The following is a 14461-nucleotide window of genomic DNA, read 5'->3' on the forward strand; positions in this document are numbered from 1 at the left end:
GGAAAACGATCGGAGGCAGCCCAACCGGCAAGGCCAGCTCATAGGGAACCAAAAGTAAAAGGATTCAGATGTCTTTATACTAACGCCCGAAGCATGGGCAATAAAAAGGAAGAGCTGGAACTTCTCATGCTGATGGAAAGGTATGATCTAGTAGGCATCACAGAAACTTGGTGGAATGATTCTCATGACTGGAATGTAATGGTGGATGGATATGAACTGTTCAGAAAAAAACAGAATAGATCGAAGAGGTGGAGGAGTGGCACTGTATGTGAGGAAAGGGCTTACCTGTCAGGAAATTCTAGTGAAGGAGAGCATATCTACAGTGGAAAGCCTCTGGGTGAAAATAAGCGAGGGGAAAACAAACAGGGTGGTGGTTGGTGTCTGCTACCGACCACCTGACCAACGAGAGGATGTGGATGCTGCACTTTGTGAGCAGCTTGAGAAAATATCCAAGCGGCAGGACCTTGTCATCATGGGTGACTTCAATTTCCCAGATGTGTGCTGGGAAACAAACTCTGCGAAGCGTCCTCAGTCATGCAACTTTCTGACCTGCCTGGCTGACAATTTCATTTATCAAATGGTAGATGAACCCACAAGAGGTTCAGCCATACTGGACTTAATGCTGACCAACAGGCAAGAGTTGGTGGATGAGGTGAAGGAGGTGGGGACCCTAGGGGGAAGTGACCATGTCCTCATAGAATTCCTTTTGAGATGGGGAGCCAAGGAAGCTTGTAGCCAGACGCGGATGTTGGATTTTCGTAAGGCAAACTTTAATAAACTCAGAGACATGATGAGTGTCATAACATGGACGAGAATTCTGGAAGGGAAGGGAGCATGTGAAGGGTGGGCGCTACTCAAACAAGAGCTATTGCATGCTCAATCAATGACTATCCCAGAAAGACGAAAACACTGCAGGAGCTCTAAGAAGCCTATTTGGATGAACAGAGAACTTCAAGAGGACTAAGAAAGAAAAGGAAAATGTTCAGGAAATGGAGGGAAGGACAGAACTCTAAAGAAGAGTACCTACAGGTTACTAGGCACTGTAGATCAATCATCAGAAAGGCCAAAGCTGAGAGTGAGCTAAGATTGGCCAGGGAAGCACATTGTAACAAGAAAAGATTTTTCAGTTATGTGAGGAGCAAACGTAAAGTAAAGGAGACAATAGGCCCACTGTTGGGTGTGGACGGACAAACTCTAACGAAAGATGCAGAGAAAGCAGAAAGGCTTAGTGCCTATTTTACATCTGTTTTTTTCCCACAGGTCAAAGTATTTAGGCACATCTAGAGATGGCTGTAGCCAAAGGATAGTGTCTGGGTGGCAGGTTAACATGGATAGAGAGGTTGTCGAGAGACATTTAGCTGCACTGGATGAGTTCTAATCCCCTGGTCCGGATGAAATGCACCCGAGAGTACTCAAAGAACTTTCCAGAGAACTTGCACAGCCCTTGTCCATCATCTTCGGAACCTCTTTAAGGACTGGAGATGTTCCGGAGGACTGGAAAAGAGCAAACTTTATTCCAATCTTCAAAAAAGGGAGGAAGGATGACCCGGGAAACTACAGACCAGTGAGTCTGACCTCTGTTGTGTGGAAGATAATGGAGCAGATATTAAAGGGAGCAATCTGCAAACATCTGGAGGACAATTTGGTGATCCAAGGAAGTCAGCATGGATTTGTCTCCAACAGGTATTTTCAGATAGTTAGGTGGATAGGGAATTGGTTAGAGAACCGCACTCAAACCATTGACAACAACTCTTTGAGTGCGGTTCTCTAACCAATTCCCTATCCACCTGACTATCTGAAAATCCAGATTGCAGTCCTTCAATTTATCCATCAGAACATCATGGGGAACCTTGTCAAAAGCTTTACTAAAATCCAAGTAAATGACATCAACCGAATTTCCCCGATCCAGCAAACCTGTTACTTGGTCAAAAAACCAGGTTGGTCTGGCAGGACCTGTTGGAGACAAATCCATGCTGACTTCCTTGGATCACCAAATTGTCCTCCAGATGTTTGCAGATCGCTCCCTTTAATATCTGCTCCATTATCTTCACAAATGGGTAGCGATCTGTAGATTTGAGGAGTTTGGGCAGCCGTTCTGAAACATCTTTAATTTTCGCCCCTGGCAAGCAACACACCTCTCGGGTTAGGGGGTCAGGCCCAGCCACATGGCGATCCATTCCTCTTAGCAGGGAGTCTCCAATTACCAGTACTCTCCTTTTTTTTTTCTTCTCAACTCCATTTCCTTCTGTCCCCGTGGCCTCTTCCCTTTGTCTTGGACTTTGTTTTGGGACGTCTTCCCTCGTTGACCCTTGCACCTCCTCTGCAAGGGCCTGAAATCTATTCTGGAGCTCCAAAGGCCCTGAGAACTGTCTCGCTCTTCGCCGTTGAGTCTTTTTCCGAACTGTCTGCAGAGGCTCCCTATTGTGGTCAATCTCCTTATCCTCTTCAGGACTAGTTGTATTGTCTTTATTCCGAGTTGCAGGGCTCTGGTCTATGAACTCCTCCCCTTCCTTACTTTGGGTCAGAGTAATAATTCTGTTTTCTAATCCCCTAATCTTTTCCTCCAAAAGTCTTACCAGCTTACACTTGGGGCAGCTGTAGTCCATCTTGTCTTCTGGGAGGAAGGCAATCATGTCACACTCGTTGCAGATGATGGGATGAGTGTCCTGGAGTTCCATTGTAATGTCTAGGCAGTGCATGTACTAGGGAAATATAATCTACTGATTCTAATTGCTCAGCCAAGAACCCCAGGCTAAGAGCCACAGGCCAAGAGCCCTTGTCTCTCGCCCTTCGCTCTTCGGCTCGCGCCAAAGGCTCGCGCCTCTGGCGAGGAGCAGCCCTTTTTAAGCCTCCCAACAATTACCCAGCAATCACCTCGCCCAGGCAGCACAATAGCCTCACCTGGTCAGCAGCAACTCTCCCCAGTAGCTCTCTCCACGTGCTCTCAGTTGTCTGAGCTCATCATCAAAATCACAAGATGTCATAGTCCCATTGTATACGGCACTGGTCAGACCACACTTGGAGTACTGTGTGCAGTTTTGGAGGCCTCACTTCAAGAAGGACGTTGATAAAATTGAAAGGGTACAGAGGAGAGCGACGAAGATGATCTGGGGCCAAGGGACCAAGCCCTATGAAGATAGGTTGAGGGACTTGGGAATGTTCAGCCTGGAGAAAAGGAGGTTGAGAGGGGACATGATAGCCCTCTTTAAGTATTGGAAAGGTTGTCACTTGGAGGAGGGCAGGATGCTGTTTCTGCTGGCTGCAGAGGAGAGGACATGCAGTAATGGGTTTAAACTTCAAGTACAACGATATAGGCTAGATATCAGGAAAAAGTTTTTCACAGTCAGAGTAGTTCAGCAGTGGAATAGGCTGCCTAAGGAGGTGGTGAGCTCCCCCTCACTGGCAGTCTTCAAGCAAAGGTTGGATACACACTTTTCTTGGATGCTTCAGGATGCTTAGGGCTAATCCTGCGTTGAGCAGGGGGTTGGACTATATGGCCTGTATGGCCCCTTCCAACTCTATGATTCTATGATTCTATGATTCTAATGCCTGTAGCTTTTCAGCTCAAGCATTCTAGCCACTCACAGAAGACCTTTTATTTTTAAATCCCCTTGCTTTCTGTAGTCTGCCCAGGAGGCTACGTAAAGCGAGGGTCTGCTTGCTGGAGCTCACTGTGAGCTTCGGCTGGCTGCCTGCCTGCCTGCCTGCTGCTGCTGCAGAGATGAAGAAGACATCACTGGAGAAGACATCTAATAGTTTGCTTTAGGGTCCCCTCCCCTTTTCTCTCTATTCTATTTTTGTCTTTATTGCCTCCCTCTTCTCCCTCTCCCTCCCTCCTCTTCTCCAAAGTTTAATAGTGTGCCTATGGGTTTCTGTGGGTGGGGGCCTGGGGGGGATTGGGAATTTTGCTTTTATAAATTTACTGTGTGTTTTAAATTTACTGTGTTTTAATTGTATTTGTTTGGCGTTTAAAATTTACTGGTAGTGGTTTTGTAGTTTTTAAGTGTTGTTTAAAAGTATTTTGGGGGCTAGGTGAAGTTTGGAGCTTTTGTATTTTGCATTTGTATTGTTGCTGGTTGTTTGTGGGGGCATTTGATTGTTGTGGTGTTTTTTTCCCCCAGTTTTGCTCAGTTGCCACCTTTGGGCTTCATGCCCTGGGTGACTGCTGGGTGGTTGGTTGTTGTAGGTGTTTTTTGGTGGGGGCTAATTTGAGTTTGGGGGGGAATTGTCATTGTTTTTAGTTTGGTTACCTGTTAGGGCCTTGCAGGGCCAGTTTTTCTCAGTTGCCACCTTTGGGGTGTTACCCTGGGTGGCTGGCAGCTGGTTGGTGTTTTAGAGACTGTTTGCTGGGGGGGGGGATTGCTACGTTCTTCTTGGGGTGCCCAATTAGGAGTGACCCTTTAAATAGGCAGTAAAACCCATAGTTTTAGGGAAAATTATAAAGTGCTACTATTTTTTTTAGAATAAATAGTTTCTTTCCTAAGTAGCCAGATAGGATTGTTTTTTATAAGATAAAAGTGAATTGGGATTTGGCTAAATAGTACTTTCTTAATAGTTTAAAAAAACTTGAAACCAGCAGGGGCTATGCCTTATTGAAGGCCAGCTTTCCTGGTAGAGACAGGAATTGATTTAGAGGTCACCAGGTTTAGGGGTTCTACCTAGCAGATCAGGTGGGGACTTGGTGCACACATCTGCTCCAGCCTCCCTCCTAGCTAATAACACTCAGGTAGCTTAAATCACTTTAAACCTGTAAAAAGGGTTTTTTCTAATTTTTCCGTGCTGTAGGTTAAAAAGGTAAAGGTATCCCCTGTGCAAGCACCGAGTCATGTCTGACCCTTGGGGTGACGCCCTCTAGCGTTTTCTTGGCAGACTCAATACGGGGTGGTTTGCCAGTGCCTTCCCCAGTCATCACCGTTTACCCCCCAGCAAGCTGGGTACTCATTTTACCGACCTCGGAAGGATGGAAGGCTGAGTCAACCTTGAGCCGGCTGCTGGGATTGAACTCCCAACCTCATGGGCAGACAGATTCAGACAGCATATCGCTGCCTTACCACTCTGCGCCACAAGAGGCTCTGCTGTAGGTTAGGTAGGGCCAGTTAAACTTAGCTAGGCTTAGCACAGAAAGGTTCCTTAAGTTAAAAAAAAAAACAAGACAGAGAACAGGAAAACTCCATAGAAGTCAGGTCAGCTTATGGTCTATCTAAAAAAACTAAACAGGTAGCTGGTGGGAGGTTTTATAAGTTTCTAGCAAGGTTTCCTTAGAAACAGGTGTTGGGGCAGTTAGTGGCAGGGCCTCAAATTTCCTTGTCTTTTACATTAGACACAGTTTGTCCAAGGGAACACAGACATGAGTGGCAAGAAAGAATGTCAGGCAAGGGGCCCTGGGGGAAAGGCCCAATAGAAAACTGGAGGGGTGGAGAAGAGGCCTGTCTTGGGTCGACCTTCCACGACTCTGAACTCTGGCCGGAGTGGTGCAATAAAGAGCATCCAAAAGGGTCTCTTTATTGAGGCGGCTGCCGGGGTGCCCCCTTCTAAGGTGCGTCAGGCAGGGGGTCTTTGCTGGCACTTCTGTGGGGCCTGTTGATCAGGCAGCCCCTCGTGTCGCTCCCTTTGCTAGCGAGGCATGGGGGCGTAAGGAGAAGTTGCCTGATCTTTCCCTCGGGGTGAGCCTTGGGGACATGAGTGGCTTGTCCTTCATGACCCCAGGCATCACCTTGAGGGTGCAGAGAGCCCTGGAGGAGATGGGTGAGGGACCTGTATCCACCTGGTACATGCCTCCTAGTCGTACCACAATTAGCAGGTCAGTTTTGCCCTCTCTTTATAGGGCAGCCAGGTGCTGTGTGGAGGTAGAGATGTCCCGAGCTTCAGGGACTGTGCACTTCACGTCGGACATATGGACGTCATGTCATGCGCAGGATGCGTACATCTCTCTGACTGCGCATTGGTGGGATGTCCGGGAGGTGCTGGGTGGGGTCGAGCCCGTTAGGCAGGGTGAAGTTTGCCCGGCAGGCTATCGCCATGCCTTGCTGCACATCGAGCCCTTTGATGTGCGGCACATGGCAGACAATATTCAGGGCACCATCCATAGAATGGTAGACGGGTGGGTAGGTAGTGGGACAGGGCTCACAAGGGGTAGTGGGATGGGGTAGTGGGACAGGGCTCACAAGGGCTTCTTGGTGATGGATGGTGCCCTAAACATGACCAAGGTGGTCAAGGAAATGGGCCTGAAGCACATCTCCTGAGTGGCCCACCTTCTCCACCTCGTGGTTAAGGATGCCCTTGGGATCGGCTCATTCAGAGATTTGTCTGGTAGAAGGAGGCTGAGGTGGCAGGCCAGGCAGGGAGGAAGGAGCCAGCACCTCTGCTGCTCCTTCCCACCCCCCAGCCTCTGCTGCCACATCAGCTACTGCGGGCCACCCCAGCAAGAAGGCTGAGCAGGGCAACTTCTTGCTGGGGTTCCTCCAGCAAGAAGTTGCATTGGGAATCCTTGCCCCGCCTTTCCTGGGGGGCTGGGGGGAGGGGTGTAAGTTGAAACTTCTTGGGGAGCTCAGGGAGGGTCTTCCCTGACTCCCCTGCAAGTTTCAAGAAGATTGGACCAAGGGGTCCAATCCTAGGGGCTCCCAAAGGGGGTGCCCCCATCCACTCCTTTGGATAGAATGGAGTGTCAGGTAAGGTTCTTTGTTTACCCATAGTCTTCTATGGGAATGGTCTTTGGGAGCCCCCAGGATGCCCCCTGGTGCAATCTTCCTGAAACTTGCAGGGGACTCAGACCCTCCCTGAGCTCCCCTGCAAGTTTCAAGAAGATTGGACCAAGGGGTCCCATCCTAGGGGCTCCTAAGGACGTGGGGAAAACATGATTTCAGTAGGAATTGAAGAAGAAAATTGGCAATTTACCTGCTGAAATCATTTTTCCCCACACTCTTTGAGAGCCCCTAAGATCGTACCCCCTGGTGCAATCTTCTTGAAACTTGCAGGGGAGTCAGGGAAGACCCTTCCTGCACTCCCCAAGAAGTTTCAGGGGTGCAACGTACACCCCCCCAAGTTCCTGGGGAAGGTGGGGGAAGGCTTTCCAATGCAAGTCAATAGCTCCATTGACTTGCATTGGCCCCGAATCGATTTGGAGCCGTCCAATTTGGATCTGAAACGGTCCGAATCGGGGCCTCCTTGCACAACCCTTGTTGGGAAACATACCTGGAGCTCCTCCCCTTCCCAACCCCTCCAGGCCCATCATTGACCATTTAGGGGGTGGGGCATTAAGACCATATATGGTCATATCCCCCAATATATGTTTAACAACGTAAAAATGATATAAATATTAATGCCAACCCATTCAGGAAACCCTTCCGGGGAGGTCAAGAAACCCCAGGGTTTCCTGGAACCCTGCTTGAGAAAGGGTGGCTTAGATGCTGCACCATTGTTCTTAGAAGCCTTCCCTCAGCTGTCGGGTTTCCTCTGATGCCAGCTGTACTGCATGCTCCAAGGCTCCTTCGAAAACAATGGGTTGGTTCTAGTCAGCTTTCTCAGTTCGCCTCCTGTAAACCCATCAAAACTGTTTCAGACTTGAGAATAAAACAGTCACCCCAAGGGTATGAATGTCTCAGGCACTGGGGAGGGAGCAGGGAATAGACTCTCAGCAAGGCTTGGAAGCTCATAAAAAGACACAGGAAACATCTCTTCTGCCAAAGCCTGAGGAAAACCCTGAGATGGAGGCTGCAACTACTCATGAGTTGGACTGCCAAACAAGACCCAAGAGAAGAAGTACTTTTGGTGCTGGGGGGGGGGGGTGTCAGGAGGCACCAGACATGATGGCCAGGAGGGGAGTGAGGGCAAGCAAGTCTCAAGGGGTTCTGGGGGGTGTCAGGGAATGTCAGGAGACCCTTGGGACACAGGAAAGGCCAGCCATGCCCAGAGGAACAGAAAGATGGCTTGAGTGCACCGCTCTCCCTGGGAGTGGGGGAAGAGCACAGATGGGGAGCCAATCAGCAGGGCAGGGCAGGGCAGGGCAGGGCAGGGCAAGGCAGGGTTGAAGGGCAGGTGAGGAGAGCCGAAGAGAGGCCTCATTCCAACAAGGGGAGGGCCCCTGCATGAACTATGACTCAACTTTCTGCTGTTGGTGCACCTTTGCTATGAAGACAATCTGAAAAGTCTGAGAACTCCCTGGGCTGTTCCGCATTCGTCCAAAATAGCACAATGGTTACTAATTGAAATCACTACAGTTTTGCCGTTATGCACGTCGTTCACAATCTGCAACACTCCTGAAACCGATCCGCGAAAAGCTCTTCGTTGTAGCGCTTTCAGGGAAATCCTCAAAAGTGGATTCACCCTCCGGAAAGTGCTACACTCCTGCAACCAATCTGCAACACTAGTGGGAAAGTTCTGTGCGTTACCATTGTTGCGGTTTCTGCAAAGTCCCTCCCCCTGGCTCTCTCCTCTGATCTTCCGGCGAAGTGATCGCCATTTTTTTTCTCCGAGCGAGTGGAGATCAACGCACCGGCGAGCCTTCGTTTACCCAGTGAGGCTTCCCCGGCTGCAGTCCCTCTGTTTAAAGTCACCAAGCACAAGCCCGTTTGCTGGTTTATTTTCACTTTATTTTCACACTGTTTTCGGCCGAAAATCGCGCCTGTTAGGGGGGGTGGTTTCACTCAGGGGGAGCGTGGCAACGATGAAACGGCAGCTCAAACATCACCTGCTAGCTGGATGGGTCTCTCCGTTGCAATGAATCAACGCACATTCATTGCAACGGGTGTGTATGTGTGTGTTTTTTTAAACCTTCCTTAAAGGGAAAGGGGCTGTTTGGGAGCATGCTAACGGCCGCCCATTGGCTGCTTGACGGCCAGGGGCGGGACACAGCTCGGCAATAGCACTTCCTTTCTAGCGATTTTTGCCAAGACCGGAACCCTGTTGCAAACGATAGAAACGCAACTGGATTCCACTACAAAGGCAGGTATGCATAACAACGAATTCCACTATTTAAAATGGTGATTTTTCATTCAGCAAACAATTTGCTACATGGATCATGGTGCGGAATGGCCCCCTCTTCTGACTCCAGAAATGTCAGATGCTAATGCAGACTTTTCTTTTTCTCTCATTGTAGTGTTGTGTGTGTGTCTATGTGTGTGTGTGTACATGCATTATCAAATACAATCCTTAAGCTATCCCTGTTCATCAGGCTTTCTCCCATAAATCATCAATTTTTATGTTCTCACATCTCAATTTTTAAAAAAGTTCTTATGTCTCAGAGACTGGCCAGAATAGGGCTGGTTTCTCTTCTGACTCCACATAAGACCTTTGTAGTTTCTGCCTACTCTTCTGTTTTAATTCAGGCGGTCTTCTCAGAGCTCTCCAGATGAAAAGGCAGCTCAATGTCAAAAAGCGATCCAGGGCAGAATCTGCACTTACTTTCTTTATTCCATTGTGAATCCTGTTGAATTCAGATCGCTTTGAACTCGGGTCTTCCTCTCCCCCCCCCCCATTGAAACAGGAAAGTCTTCTGCACGTGGTTAGGGTAGTTCAGAATGGGGGGGGGGGGGAGCCAAGCCTCTTTCTTTCTTTTCTTGAAGGGTGGGGGGAGATGATCGAAAAAGGCAGAGGAGGGAGGAAAAATCCAGGACCGACAGAAGTTGAGAGAAATAAGGGGCTTCTCCTTTAAGGCAAGCTTGTCATATGACCAGGTGTGACCTATCAGAGGTTCTCTACCACGGAGCTTTCTTTCCCAATCTGGATTTTAAAATATATTGAGGATTATAAGAACTCTAAGATATCGCACAATAAAGGTGGGGTCACTCTGGATCAATCTTTCTTGCTGCAGAAGGAAAATTTAAATCGCCCCAAATCCAAACGGAAATCACGTTCTGTGTAGAGGGCAGGGACTGAATCGACCTGGGATTGGAATAAAAGCTCCATGCAGTTTACACCATGCAGGTGATCTAAGGCTGATGAGGGTCCTTCAAAGCCAGCCCACGGCAGAAGCATGCATTTTCCCCCGGACAGCTCATATTTTGTTGGAAAGCAGCCTGTTCTTCTCATTGACACTGACAGGCTCTTTGATTCATGTTAAAACAGCTTATCAAAAGCCGGAGTTATTACTGAGAACAACACGGGGCTCTAAACAGGCCAGGCAAATGCAGTCAGTCGGGAAGCTGTTTTGAAAGGCATTTTTCAAAAGGTCCTGACACTGGGAGTCTATTCTTCTCTCAGCATAAACAGAGAGAACATTAGGGGCCATTTCGCACAGAGCTCAAAGTGGTTATTTGGTTGCGGTTTGCGAAATCGCTACTTTGACTAGCGAAATGTAACTAGCTGTGCCCGTAACGCACAGCTGCGGTTTTTGCGGAATTTAGCACTTTCACTTCTCGTCACTTTCGTAACCCACAGGCTTCTGGTCTCCGTCTTATCGCTACAGAGGAGGTCCCTTTTTAGCGCTTCTGGCCTCCCGTGCCCGTCAATCAAACTGCAGGCACACCTTTGACCTCGACCCTAAAGCCGAAATTGGTGGGGTTCCCGTTTTTTTTTTAAAAACCCAGGAAACCCCGTAGCAACGCATCATCGTTAAATCATTGGCGCCGTTGGAAAGGGTTTTCTATTGTTTTCTATGAACCAGAGGTTGATGCATTGATATCTTTGATAGGTTAATCCCCGCCCACAGTACACGCCCACAGGTTACCTGCTTATATGCACCTAGGCAGACACGTGGTCGGCCTCACTCTTTGTTTGCGTAGCCTACTGTCCGCAGCACAGGTTAACGTTGCAATGGAGAGGATTATTTATCAATTGTTGGCTCAGATGCTTGCGGTAGTCCAGCGTATCCATACCACCGTGCGGCATAGGAGGGCTGCTATCGAGGACTACCGAGAACGTATTGCCGGAACGATGACCACCAGTAGAAGATGTTCTCTACGGGCAACCATGGCGGCAAAGAAGCACTGGCAAGCTCTGGCAGAGGTCCGGTTCCCCAGACAGTTCTGGGTGGACGAAAGATCCTCTGACAGGTGGGAAAATTTTGTGTGGTCTCGCTGGGATGATGACCACTGGATTGCAAACTTTAGAATGTCCAGGGGAAAGTTTTTTGAACTCGTGGAGGCTCTACGTGGCCGCATGGAAAGGCAAGTCACTGGCATGCGGCGCCCCGTGCCAGTGGAAAAAAGGGTGGCAGCCGCATTGTGGTACTTGGCCACCCCTCAGTACTTCCGGACAGTAGCCCAGCAATTCGGACTCGGAGTCACAACGGTTGGCGATATCCTTAGGGAGTTCTGCCTAGCCATGGAGGCGGAATTGTTCAGCAAAGTGGTGTGCCTCGGAGACCGCCTTGGAGCGGTGAGTGTCATTCTATGCCCTTTTCCCTTTAAATTTTTTTTCTTGTTTGACAGGTGAGCAACGAACACGCGATGCACCCCACGCTAACATGCCATGGTTTTTTTCCCCTATTCCAGAGTATGGACAGGTTTGCCAGGCTTGGATTCCCGCATTGTTTTGTGGCCGTCGATGGAAGCCACATCCCTATCCGTGCACCCGGGGGAAGCATAAAGGAGTACGGGAACAGGAAGGACTTTTGTTCTGTTCTCCTGCAAGGAACTGTGGACTTCTCCGGACGGTTTATCGATGCCGAGGTGGGGTGGGGTGGAGTGGCAGGAGGCATGATGCCCTTGTTTTCAGGGAATCTAACCTCAGGAAAGCCATGGACGAAGGGGTCTTTGTTCCAGGAAACCCCACCGCCACCATTGAGGGCGTGCGTGTGCCGGCGTTGGTGCTCGGGGACGGAGCCTACCCATTACGCCGTTGGCTCATGACTCCCTATAAGCGGCCAAGGACAGACGTGCAGAGCCACTACAACCTCAGTCACTCCCGGGCAAGGAATGTAGTGGAGCGTGCCTTTGGACGTTTGAAGTCACGGTTCCGTTGCTTGATGTCTCGACTCCATGTGCATATAGACAACGTGACTCCGCTGATCATCACATGTGTCATTTTGCACAACATCTGCGAGGACAAGGGACATAACATCCCCTTCCCTGTGGATGAACCTGCTCCTGTAGTCCTTGAGGACACACAAGACATCCCTGAAGCAAGGGGAAAAAAGGATCTATGCGGAGGGGTGCAAGGTTCGGGACGCTATAGCCACCCACATCTACAGAAACAGGAGGCGTGTTTGATTGTTTTCTCTACTCTGGTGTTGAATAAAGTTTTATGTTCTTTGTTTAACCTTGTCTTGTGTGGTTTGTCTACTTAGCCAGCAAAAAAACGGGGATTCCCTGGTCCAAAGGCACTTTGACAGCCCTAAATGCTAACTCCCCGCTGAAATTGACAAACACAATACGGAAGCGCTGAACAGGGAAAGTTTGGGGAGGCGGGTAGCCAGGAAGTATTGGCGACCCCTGTCAAACCGGAGGATCAATCCACTTATGTTCCAAGGAATAATTTCATTGGTGGGCAGATTTGATACATTTAAAATAGGGGTGGTCGTTCGGAGCAACGCATGTTCGTTCCCTAACCGTCATTCCGAAGATGCCGAAGCCACGGAAGGGCTCCTTCTGGCAGCGCGCCGAGGCTGAGGCACTTCTGGAGCTTGTTCTCCAATCAAAAAGTGTTGGCCGCCTTATGGCCAGCACCCACTGCCACACCAAGGGTGCTTACCTGGTGTTGGCATCAAAGCTGAGGGAGAGGGGCTACGTCCGGACCTGGGAGCAGGTCCGGACAAAATTTAAGAGGGTGAAGCTGGACTTCCTGAACAGTCTAGAACAGTGGGGGGGGGGGTCCCGCAGCCAAGTGGGAGAACGGTCTTCCACGACCAGATGGTCAAGATATGGGAGAAGGCTGGGAAGCCCCCCCTGGAAATGAGGAGGCATATGGGTGAGTGCTGCCCTTGTTGTGTTTTACCCTTAAACATGCATGGAATGTCTAGCTGCCTCTTTCCCCTACTGTCCCCAATGAAATTCGAGAAAGTATTAAGATGCTGTCAACCCCCTCTGACTTAGCCCGCCAGTACTGTAGAACCACTTTGGTAATGCGCTTTGACTCTGATTGTGGTGTGGCCATCAGCTGTGTTTCATCTCTGGTTTGTGTGCTTTTACTTATGATTTCTCTTTTTCTTTGCCCAGCTACACAATCACCATCCAAGCTAGCAAAAGCACCTGAGCGTGAGGAAGGGGAGGAAGAGGGACCTTCCACCTCAGGACAGGCTGCAGGTGAGAGTTTTATGTCTTTGAGGGAGACCCATGTGTGTGTACCCCCATGGAGCCATAAGGGAGCCTGCTGTGATGCTTCCATTTGAAGTGTGATTAAATTCTTTATTTGATTTCTATAGCAGAAACTATGGAGGCAAGGCTGCGTGCCATGGAGGCCAGGGTGACTTCCTTAGAGGCTGAAGTGGCAGACCTAAAAGGGGAGATGGAGAGGCAAAGGCAGCAGAGGGAGGCGGAAGAACGTAGGTTATGTTCCCCAACTCTTCTCACACTGTGGCTAAGGCCACTAAAAAGTGTATCCAGATTGGAAAATATGTTTGGCACTAATGTGTACTTTTTCTCCCTCCCCACACAGTTAAGAAGAAGGAGGACGAAGACCTCTTCCGCCGCAAAGTCAGGGGAACCATGGGACGGTTGTGCAGGAGAGTGAGGGAGATAGAAGGGGCTGGTGAGGGGAGCAGTGGGACCTGAGCTTTGTTTTCTGTTTGTGTTTTGGGGTGGGGGGTGGGGGGGGTCCAAGTTACATTCCCTAATTTTCTATCCCTGTTAAATATATAAATTTGTTTTTAAAAAGTTGGCTTTCCTGGAGGGTGGTGGTGGTGGTGGGGGGGTCCAAGTTACATTCCCTAATTTTTTTCCCCTGTTGAACTGTTTTTTAAAATAAAATGTTGTTGCAAATTTTCTGAAAAAGACTCCAGTGTGACTCCTTACACTCGCACACCTTTCACCCCACACTCCTAAAACACCTTTAACTGACACCCCTCCAACCTCCGCCCCACACAACAGTACCAGAATAGACACAATCACTAGAGAGGGTACACAGAGACAGAGTGAAAAATATAAACTTTATTTAACAAACAACAGCAAACACAGATAAAGTTAAAGAGAAACTGGCCCAAACTAGGAGGGGGAGAACTTGTCTGCGGGTTTTATGATTCTCTTCCCGAGGACAGTCCTCCTTCTAGTTTGGGTCGAGGCATTCTGAGACGGGGTCGGTGGGGTGGGTGCTGGAGGTGGTGGTGTAGGTGTGGGGGGGGGGGGACGTGTACGGTAATCTGAGGAGGGTTGGCCGTCTCCATTACCACGACCGCCCTCTCCATCAGTCTCCTTATCAGTCTCACCTCCTCCACGCTTTCGCGTAGGGATTGGTTTGACTCCCTAAGGATTGCCCGCAATTTTTTCCCCTCCTGGGCCACGAGGGAGAGCATCGCTTGGTCTGCGGCAGCGGCACACCTGGACTCCTCCTGGCAGTGCTCGAGGATCCTTTCTCCAACACCAGTTAAGAT

The 14461-nt window shown here is 49.4% G+C and overlaps 1 long non-coding RNA gene across 1 annotated transcript; it reads left to right on the forward strand.

Annotated features, from left to right (window-relative positions):
* Nucleotides 1-12812: 12812 nt before the first annotated feature.
* LOC143840803 (uncharacterized) lies at nt 12813-13640 on the forward strand. Its single transcript, XR_013232428.1, has 3 exons — nt 12813-13178; nt 13298-13417; nt 13531-13640. It is a non-coding gene; the product is annotated as an uncharacterized LOC143840803 (long non-coding RNA).
* Nucleotides 13641-14461: the final 821 nt, after the last annotated feature.

The sequence above is a fragment of the Paroedura picta genome, chromosome 6, assembly GCF_049243985.1.
Source record: "Paroedura picta isolate Pp20150507F chromosome 6, Ppicta_v3.0, whole genome shotgun sequence".
Classification (NCBI taxonomy): Eukaryota; Metazoa; Chordata; class Lepidosauria; order Squamata; family Gekkonidae; genus Paroedura; species Paroedura picta.